Source organism: Athene cunicularia, assembly GCF_003259725.1.
Source record: "Athene cunicularia isolate RWA chromosome 4 unlocalized genomic scaffold, athCun1 chr4_part1, whole genome shotgun sequence".
In the NCBI taxonomy this organism is placed as follows: domain Eukaryota; kingdom Metazoa; phylum Chordata; class Aves; order Strigiformes; family Strigidae; genus Athene; species Athene cunicularia.
Window position 1 is genome coordinate 8,905,198 of NW_020799098.1, and position 11,180 is coordinate 8,916,377.

At 43.6% G+C, this 11,180-nt stretch overlaps 1 protein-coding gene across 1 annotated transcript in view; it reads right to left on the minus strand.

The window, feature by feature from the left end:
* Positions 1–2,209, minus strand: part of MXD4 (MAX dimerization protein 4) — a 29,309-nt gene extending 27,100 nt beyond the window's left edge. The window contains exon 1 of the mRNA XM_026846767.1: positions 2,180–2,209. The gene's annotated coding sequence lies outside the window, so the exon portion shown is untranslated. The remainder of the gene's footprint in view (positions 1–2,179) is intronic.
* Between the last annotated feature and the right edge of the window lie 8,971 nt (positions 2,210–11,180).

Genomic DNA, 11,180 nt, shown 5'->3' on the forward strand with positions numbered 1-11,180 from the left:
AACATCGAGTGTTCACAGCTGGCAGGGCAGGGCTGCGCTGGGGAAGAGGATGGGCTCTGCTGCAAGGACCAGCTGCTACAGGGACACACTATGGCTGTGAATCCTCCATTAAACTTTGCAAGATGCCCGATGGATTTTAATGAAATTTTAGTAAAACAGAGTGAAAAACAGTACAATCAGTATCAACTCATACAGTCACAGTGCTGGAGAAGGCATTGTTAAAAAAAAAAAACACCCCAAACTTATGAGTCCTTTGCACCAGTACATTAGGTAACTAGAATTGTACACACCTTATCTGCTTTTGTGAACACTCATTTGCACATACAAGGATCTTGCACTAATTCGCAGGTTCTCACCAGGAATAATAAAAATCTGGCTTCCAAGTACAGTGTAACTGTAGGAGGTACAGCAAGCAGCAGCAGTTACAAATATTAGTTGTATAATCACAAGACATACCTTGCAGTTTACCTATTTTGATCTTGAGATGGCATAGAAAGAAAAGATAGTAAGGCAAATACTATATGGTCCAGCTATTACAAAGATACAACACAGAACTGAAAGTGAGAACAGAGACTGAACAATTAATAGATCCCTCTTCTGCCCCTGCATCTGCTGCAAATGCTGCTGTGCCTCATTTACTGTGCTGCTTAAACATGTTAAGGCAGAGCAGAGGGAAGAAGAGGCAACTCCATGCTCGGCTTAGAAAAATGACTGGAAGAAAAAAAAAAAAAAGGAATATGCAGTTTGGATGACAAGTCAGTAATGATGGAGCAGGGGAAAAGGAAGAAATGGAACAGAGTATCTACAAAGAGGACAGAAAAAAAAAATGAGAGAAAGAAGCATAGCTGGGGCCAAAAATTTATTTTTTTTTTCTTTTAAAGAAGTGTGACTAAAGGATAGAATTTTGCATGAAGTTATTTTCCTGAAGACTGTCAGCAGAACTTCTGCCAGCTTATTTCACTGCCTTAGCATTCTGCAGCCGAGGCCTGTGTTTGTAAGCTTGAGCCTTCCCCAATTCCTCTCATCTCGAGGATGACCACGTGGCTATTAGGCAGGGCTATAGTTTACTCATATTACAATTAAACTATAGGAAAGCATGTAGGCATGCAGGGGAAGTAATGGTCTAGCTGTACATAACTGTGGCTACAGAACAACACACACAAAAAACCCCAGTGAGTTCGATCTTGTGCCATCAACCACGCTTCATGTATTTAGAAGCATGCAAATAGGTTTAAGTCGTACTCAACATATACCCCTTGCTTTCTTTGGATGTGTGAAACCCAAAAGACCACAAGCTACACGAAAAAGAACAAAAAACTACCCAAAAGAGAGTCTGTCCTGCTGCCTGAATGGTAAGTGAAAGGCAGTGATCCTGCAGTGAGGATGCCATGGTGCTGCTCAGCCGGGGAACCGAAAGACAGGGCGAAGAAGATGGACATCTTTTGCACCCAGCAGCTCTCTGCGTGCACCTTCAGAGCAGCATACCCAGGAGACTTCCTACAGCTAAAAAGCCCATCTGCAAACAAACTCCGACAAGATACAGTAGACGGTAAACACTGCCTCCAAAACTGTACAAACACGAGTTCTTTACAAATTGGGTCTTCAGGGTCTAATGAATGTCCTTGGTAAGTAAGAACAGCTTTTCACAGTACTGGATACACAGAACCGGGGGTGCAGCTCAAGGAGTTGCTGATTTCTAGCTCACACACAGCTCTTTGGACAGGACACGTACCAGCAAGGAAGCAGACGGAGGGGAAAAACGTATCTGTAGGTACTTACATGCAAGATGAAAATTAACTGCACTTTAGGCATACTTTAAAAAAAACATAGAATAACCCTGTGTGACATATTGTTCCCTGAAAATCATCCACCTTAATCACAAAATACTTTGATTGTACTTATAGCATTTAACACCTCTAGCAAACAGTTGCTGAAATCAGATTCTTTATTAGTAACAGTATGGTTAACCAGATACTTATCAGGGCTGTTTCAAAAATAGCATCCCAAACAACAGAAAAAAAGCCAAACATTATTATACTTATTAGATTTTAGTTGATTAAAACCCCCCAACTTAATAAGCTATTTAGTGCAGAATCAATTTCAACAAAATAATCTTCAACAAGCACAGTAATTCTAATGTCAGCCATACATCTTTTAATTTGCTTTTTTCAAGACTTACCTATGTTTTTCTAGTTCGTTGTGTGATGACCTATTAAAAAGAAAAAAAAATATTAGAGAAAAGGATAAATAAACGAAGATTTAGAATATTTAAAAGCCAACACCAGCATAAATTGCAAAAGAGCTCTCTAAAACATGTATTTATATGGATTATGAAACAGCTTTGCTGTTAAATTGGTTCACTTTTACATCCTTTAGATACTTCAAGGTATCAACTTAATTTCCATGAGTAAACCGTGGGTTTGGGGGGAATTATAATAAATTTGCATTTATTAGCGTTCAACAGTTTCAGAGACAGAATTGGACATAAAAAATGAGCACGTTAGTAATAAAAACAGCCCACAAGATTTTTATCTGTGAATAAAAATTATGAGGGGGCAGAAAGTGTTAGAAGATCTAAATGGTAACAGGTAAGAGTAAAAAGTACCCAGAAAGCCAGCTTTCAAGCCCACAGAGAAAAAGAGAGAAAAATCAGCAAACCACTGCTGTTGCTGTTGACATATTAATGGCAAAAAAGAGGAATCCTCTTAATTCCTCTGAGTCTACAAACAGGAAGAGAAAAAAAGAAAAATCACCATCCCTGAACTGACCACATCAGTATGCTATTCTCTTCCCATCTACTAGGATTCAAAATTTATTTGTTTTTCCTCAAGCGATGCCTCAGGTTTCTTGCCATTAGAAGGCAGCAATAACTTGTTGGAGGATTTTTTTTTTAATTGATTCAGCTAGAAATATTAATTTTCTTTATTTATACAGCTCAGATTAAAAACATTCCTAAAACTACCACTTCAAAACCAGCAACTTCCCAGACTTTTAGTTCTGTCCCACTGAAAACATGTCCAGTACTTAAGGATCAAAAGATACAAAGGCAGTGGCAGCTTTTGTGGCTGACAGATTACGTCAAAGCAGCTCTCCTACAACGTGCTGTAACCCCTGCCTGCATCTGGGCATGATGTGCTGACCGAGATGGCTTTGTGGAGGTGTAAGTGCACAGTCCATCGAGTGAGCAGAGACATCACAGGGTGAGAAATTCTTCCTGCACAAATGCACAACCTGCCCGGCGGCCAGCCACCCTGCCTCTCCCTGCACAGGCACACGCAGCTGGATGCTGCGGCACACCTAGGTGTAACTGATAACGAAAGCATCTCTCCAGCCACAAAGAAAGGAAAAGAAAGCAAAGCTCGCGCAAAGGAATATCCAATGAACAAACCCACAAGCAATTTATTTCAGGCCAGTGCAGCTCCTGATTCTGCAAAGAATTAAGCAAACTGCCCCTCTGCAGGTAGATGAAAACTCAAATGCTTACAAGGTTCAGCACTGATGCTAATCCACTTTCACGAAAAGCATCCCAGTGTGACCATTACCTGGTACTTTTTTCTGAAGAGTTTGTTAATTCTTTTTTTTTTTATTATTATTTTTAAAATTTGTTGCATCAAGTGAGCCACAATCAGGTAATGTATGTATTCCTACAGTGTCATTTAAATGCTCCTGATCAATGTAGCAACACTGAAAGTTTTTTACACATATTCTATGCTACAATAATAGGACAAAGGGCTGGGTTTGCTGTGATTTACTGCCTTTGCCATTTAACCATAACAAGGGGATATTGGTTTTATTTTCTACTCCTACACACACATAAAGAGATCAAACCTTTTCTCCAGAAATGTTTCTCCACACCACTCTTCAGGAAAAGAGACAAACCCTATGCCAAATCTGTCAACATTTATGAAAACTCACAGAAAATAAGCTCAGGATGGAACCATTCTCCCTAGACACCCCCAACGGGCCTGTCAAAGGCACAAAGACTGTTTGCAGGGAACTCTGGAAGAGAGAGGAAATACAGGCTGGTCTCAATTCATCCCTGTGGCATGACCTCCCCGACTGTTTTGGCAATTATACACAAAAGATGAACATGGTGACTGTAACTAGCCAATTCCAAGCGGCCTGCTGTAGTGGAGCTCACACCCAGCGCTAGTGAGCAGGCATGGTGACCGCTGCACCAGCAGGAGAACCACTGGCCAAGAAATTCATCCTCCACAGAGTATTTGCTGTGTGAAGAGAAGATGCATTGAGTAGCTGGAAGTCCTTCTGCGTGCAGCACATCTACAAGGCACCTCTGGTTCATGAAGGGCGATGCTGGTGTTCGCCTGGGGTACATCCTGCCAGACCAGCTCCGACGGGACACAGCTGCCCACCCTGGTTATGCCAGCTACCAAATAGAGCAGCAGCAAACGTGTGCCTCTTTGCAGAGCTCTTTGGGATACAAAAGCTTAACTGACACCTGCAGTGTGCAAAATCGGGCATTAGCCACACATTTCAGGAGGTGCAGAGAGGCTGATTAATGCCTCAACCATCAGTCCCTATCCAGGAACCAAAACAGAGAGTTTTGACATTTACCTGAGAGGAGTTGCTCCATCTACAGAGCAAGTTAGATACCCTATTATAAGCATGATGGGGTTTTTTTTGTTGGGTTTGTTTTCAGAAGAGATTAACCTCTCTCTAAATATTTTTTTCTCCTCCACTGCCTACAGCACAGTATATTGCAAGAATATCCATCTCCTTCTGCATACAACCTGCAGTGAGGAAAAAAAAAAAAAAAAAAAAAAAAAAACAAGCACTACCTCTTTTTCAAAATGGAGTCTTTTATTACTTCAGTAAAAGAGAAGATGTAGGCCAAGACTAAGAAGATATATGGATATATATATTTATATAAAAGAGGCAGATGCCTGACTGTGGTTTTCAGACAAATGGTCTGTGGAGCTCTTCAAAAGTGGCTGCAACAGAAGGAAGACTTTCAGTGTTTAGCTATATATATTAATTCAGTATTCACTGCATTGGGTTCTGTATCTCTAGGCAAAACCTGGGGGTAGCAGTGATGAAGAAAAGGTGTCAATAAAAAGGTTCAAATAAAAATAAAGAGAAAAAGGCAACAATAAAAAAATCATCAGCAAAATCACAGATTGAGAAGGAGGAGATCAGGAATGCTGCTGCTTAGACTACATTGTTGATTGAGACAACCTTAATATCTCTTTAGCAAATGCCGAGCAGTTCACCAGCTATGAACTGGCAGTTAAATTTTCTCTGTGAATAAACTGTCACAAGAAAATTTGAAAAAAGGGGGAGGAGCCAAGTAAATGCAGATGTTGGTTTGCAAGATGCTGTGCCACTTCCAACAGCACATGGTCAGAGCTGTCCCTTTCCACCACTCTCCCTAAACTGAACAAGAATTCTATGTACTAGATCTGAGCATTTGGTTGATGCAAGATTTAGCAGACATACTTAAGCAATTAGGATGGGTGCTAACTGAGATGATAACACTAACACAAAAAAGACAGGTCTCCTCCAAAGTCCACTTTCTACCAGTTCATGTGTGAGCCAGCAGGAACTGCCCACATGTGCACTGGGTTGAGATTTCACTGCACACACAGTGTGCTGCCTGTTTCATTATTAAGACACCTTCCCCTACTCCTCCATCCATTTGCCCCACCAGATGGTGCCTCTTGTTAGCAGGAAACCAGCACAGCTCCTGACAAAAGCAGGGATGTATCAACACTGCTGATTTTCTTCCCCAATGCTAGTGGGACCCAGGTCTAGACCACGAGTCACCAATATGCTCCGGTTGCCAACACATTTTAAAGCACTACAGGGAGCAAAGCAGGCTAGTTAATGAAGTGCTTAAAACAGTGGCAAGCATCTTGCCTGTGCCAGGGCTTTCTGGTGCAGTCAGGGCTGGCGGGGTGTTGTACAACCCATGTGCAGAGGACACAACTCCACCTAAGGTCACACAGCACTTAGGAGTCCACCTGCAAACTACATTGCTCACACTTCACCTTTGTCCAGGCCGAAAGAGTAAGAACAAACAGAGCAAGAAGTTTTACAAGGTGCTACACGTTAAGTGTCTGCATCCAGTTCCCACTCCCAAGCATGGCAGTGCGTAAGAGCACGCAGCTCATACACCTGCAGTCTCGTCTGAATGCCATGGCTACGCAGCTTTTCACTGGAAGGATCCTGATTCACTTCCAGGGAATTCCCTGTCCACATATATAACCTCCTGTGGGATGCCCCTGAAAATACTACAGCCTGCCACTGATCACCAGAGATGAGGAGAGGTACAATGCTAAATCTGAGCTTAAGCATGAGGCCTGCCCAGTATTAACTGTTCCTGGGTTGTTGGTTTTTTTCCATTTGTTTTAAACTGGACACACTGCTTACAGCCTGTATGGATTTAATCCACTAGAAATTACTTTTGCATTCTCCTCATAGCAAAATTTAACTGTCCCTGCAGATCCAGATAGGATCTGGGAATCAGGCATACTGGCACAGCCTTGATGCAGAGCTCTGGCTCCATTACCTCATCCAAGCTTGCACTGCTGCATGTTTCCAGTGGTGAGGTCCGAATGCACTTCTAATATGGTGGAAATTTGTTTTCCTCAATTGCACGAGCACTGCAACTCCCAGGCATTGCAGACCTACTGCAGTTCCTCAGGGGCAACAGACCAGTTGGTGAGATCTATTATACTGGGACTAAAATGCATCAGTTTTAAAAACAAGTGTGGTGATATCAATTGCTGTCCCTCTGCCATCAGCTTTAGGAAAGCAAACCCTGAGGGATCTATCGAATTCAGAAAGCCAGGCAAAAAAAGCAGAGGAGCCATGTCTGCACAGTCTGGTTTGCAGTGTTTTATTCTTGGCCTCCCACAAAACAAACCAAAAAAAAAAAAAAAAAAAAAAAAAAAAAGGAAAAATAAAATAAAAATCAGGCTCTGATCCCCAAGCTGCTTTGTGTGGGCACAGAATAACATCTGCAGAGAGCAAGGGGCTCGCTCCGCAGGCCACAGGTTGACCCTCACCGTGAGCCAACATTAACAGAGGAATTCGGACATTAAGCTCTGTTTTTATTTGAAACACCGAAAGCAGCTTTCATCTTTTTCTAGATATAACCCTTTGCCAGAACACAGCACAAAGTACAAGTCTATTTATATAACACATGAACAAAAATATTAATTAATAGATACAAAAGATATATTTATAAGCCAGCATTTATTTTGCTCCCCCTCTTCAATAAACCAGCTCCTAAATTAACAGGCCAAACACACTGCACCACTGACGTCCAATTCCTTTCTCTGCAAGTAAATTTAACTGTGACCTCAGTAGACTGGCATCTAACACTAAGATTTTAGTTTTCATTTTACCTTATTTCTGACCCTTTCGTGGCAAAGCAGCTGCCTGAGCTCCCTCGTGCACAGGCAGACATGCACCTCACACCCCCACACAGCTCAAGCCACCCCACACCTGGTGAGTGTCATTACAGCCAGGGCAGAAGAAAGCCCAGTTATCTGCAGGCTAGCATGGTTTTCTGTCAAAGTGCCTTGCCTTGTGAGCAAACGTCACCGAATTTCAGATTTGCGTTGTATTCCTCCTCGGCACATCCTCTGTGTTACCTATCCGTCTCCTTGGATGAAACGGCAAGCTCGGGGGAACTTCTGAATATTTGTTACTAACATTTCCAAGGCACAACTGCACTAAATCCGGCTGTTTGTTTTATGCCTTTCTTTAATTCCATCTACACATTAAGAAGAATTATTAGACTGCATGGCACTGCTTTAGGAACTACAGCCACTGCTCTGTGAAGAGGAGACATTTATTATACTGTGGGCAAGTACCTGACAAGTATTAGTGTAACGAGATGTGACCTAGGTTTACCTCCCCACATAAGACAATCTTGTGCCTTTCTCAAATCTCCTGTCCTCTTTGCAAAACAAGAATCCAGTTTCATTTGTCAGAGGATTTTGGTCAAAACTACTGGAGGGGAACAAGCCTGAATCTCAGCTGAGGACTTGGTACAAACGGCAAACTGGAAAGAGAAAAAACAAAGCAGTTTGGTTTGTGTGATATGAGAAAGGACACATCACAGGAAACTGAGTGAGAAAAAAGCCCATGTAAAATCAAGTAATTTTAATGTAGAAGGGAAAAAGAAATAGCTAAAAATTGTGTCTGCTACCAATAACCCTGAGAATATTATTTAGCAACAAACTGCTAATGGCCACGTCCAATTTTGATCCAAAGCTATCAGTGGACAAAACAAAAACATTAAATTCCTGAAAAGGACAAAAGGCTTATAGATTCTGGTTAATTAAATGCAGTTCTGCTGGTATTTTTCCCTGCATGAATCCAAACCTGTCAAAATTACTTCTCTCTTAATCGCAGTTGAGAGGCCAGCAAGCTTTTAGCCCAGACCTGAGCATCCTGTCCAGAGGGCAGGCAGCCTTCCTCCCCCTTCTCCTGCAGGTCTGGGCCTCGACAGCCTTTGACGAGAGGACAGAGGTCTTAAGATACAGTTTCTTACACGAACATCACCACCACCTCGGCAGAGGAAGAAGGCATCCATCAGTGCCCTCGCTGAACAAGAGCTGTAATCCATCCCTGCCCAGTCCCCCAGCCTGCCGCGGCCGGTCAGCACACCTGCACTACAGGGGTAGGCTCTTCCCCCGCCACAGGCAGGTGACACGGGGGAGAAAACACAGAACAAAGAAGGGTACAGCACACCAGGCTTCCTCACATCTGACAGTTTTTCTCCTCCTCCCCTCTTTTCTGATTTTCCAGGAATAAGGAAGAACATGGTTTTCGTGCTTTTATGTATGTATAGCTCATAAAGCATGAAAAAAATATAAAAATATATATATATCTTGCTTTTTAATCTGATCAAATGCTGCAAGCAGCAGGATACAAAAATAGATAATGAAAACAACAACAAAGCCCCTGCAGTTCTGAAACATGCAGTTATCGGCTCCTTTCATACTCCTCCAACCTTAAGTATATATTTTTATACTTAAGAGAAAACAATGCAATAATAAGGTGTATATTTCATACATGTACACCCCTGCCTGCATCTGATGCTCCAAAACCAGCATGTCTGGAAAACGGTTAAAATGGAACAATATGGACAGACACTTTGCCCAGTGGTTCACATCACCCACGACCACTCCAGATCCTCTGAACTTTGGCCAGTTGTCTCCCTCTGTTAATCTTTGAGTTGCTTAGGCAGATTTAACTGTATTATCAAAAATTCAGACTCTAGTCTGAGGCTCGGATCCTATAGCCTATAAACTCCAGATAATAATAAAACAGCCACGCTAGTGTACTTCATCCATTTCAGACTGGATAATCAAACATAAGGATAATTTCTCCCCTTCAAATCTAGGCTCACAACCAGACTTGAGCAGCTTGCTAGATGTGGGTACAGAGTCGGTAGGTACAACACAGAGGTGCCCACAGGGCCCTGCTGATGCACCTCTGTCCCTGAAATAGCAGGGTGCTGCATTAAAGCAACGCACCTCTGATTCTCACACTGGCAAGCCCAGGGTCTGCACTGACCACCCTTGAAACTGTTTCCTGGCAAGCATTATCCTGTCCCGTAACACAATTCCTCCCTAATTGAATCACTGCAGCTAGAAGAAAAGAAAGTGTATGTCCACATATATGTTGCATACTTCAGGATGGCATTTTTGAAGGTTGCCACTGCTCAAGAGTGAGAATCAGAGCAAAAGGATGAACAGGTAAATAAAAATCTACAGGCAGAAGAAAAGCAGGAAGGTAACTGCAAGCAGACGTGTACGCCTCAGCTTTAATAACGCTAGCAAATCTGTAACCAGAAATCTTTTAATTCTACTGTATTTGATAGATTACAAATCCTCTCCTAAAAACTCCTGAAAGCAGCTTACAGTTCAAACAAATAACCATTTTGCAGCGGATGACAAGAGACCTAAGAACGGAAACGATGGTATAATAGCTCTGTAAGTAACACAGATTTCTTGAAAGCAAGGGACCAAAAAAGAAGAAACCTGTACAATTCAATGAGCAGTTTACAGCTGGAAATCCTATGAGACCTGATTAGGTTAACTGTGAATTTTTTTTTAAAGCAACAAGCATACTTCGTAAGAAAATAATTAAAAATCTTCAGGAGCAAAGTGTCTCAGGAAACAAGACACGCCTCCCGCTCCTGATGACTTCTTTTTTAAAATGAACTGACGTCTTCTCTACACTCCAAGATGAGACAAAGAATTCAACTAAAAATCAAAAAATGTAGGAGTACTGCAATTAATACCCCCCAAAATGGTTGCCTTGCCTGGAGCAGGGGCACAGGGGAACAATTTGCTCCCCTCTTATCTTCAAGAGACACTGCTCAGCCACAGTGGGCAAAGAGTGGGGTGCTCACCAGCTCGTGTTTCTCTCAAGGAGGGAGCTCGTCAGCTTTTGATTTCAGTTTGCACCTCCGGTGCCCCACAAGCAGGCTCTGGCCCTCTGCCCCACGTCTCCCCATGCCAGCTGCCCCGGCGGCCCGCCGCCGTGCGGGATACCGGCTGGAGCAGTGAGAGGGGAGCTGGAGGACCGAGAGCGGAGCGGGCCCGCCGAGACTCACTGCTCCTTTGGAAAACAAGTCACGTGCAAGCCGAGTTCATTTTAGGCTATTCTACAGGAGCCACCATCCAGCACGACCGTGCAGAGCGGAGCCTGCGCTGGCGAGAGCATCGCCGCTCCGGGGTGAAGCAGGCCCAGCTGGGCACGGTCCTCGGTCCTCTCCGGAGCAGCCCTGGAAGAGCAAAGCAGAGTAGGCACAGCACAGGACTGGAGGAGCTCCAGGCAGGGGCCGGCACTGTCCCTGTAAGACAGCCTCCTGCACGTACACAGCCGCTGCCCGAGCAGCAAACAAAGCTGCAGAGAGCCTGCGCACAGCAGCCCTCCGCTCATGCCATCGCAGCACAGGTAGCGGCTGCGGGGAAAACAACAAAACCACCACTACCACGACAAAAAGGCGGACGATAAAAGTGATAAATAACAACCGAGTCATGCACTTTGACGGATCTGCATGCGGCGGGCGGGCGGGCGGCTGGCGACCCGGCGGTGCGGCAGAAGCCCGGGAGAGGTCAAGTTCACTTCAGCACCTTCTCGCTTAATACCTACAGAAGAAGTTCAAGTGGATCCCCCCCCAACCCCCCTCGCCG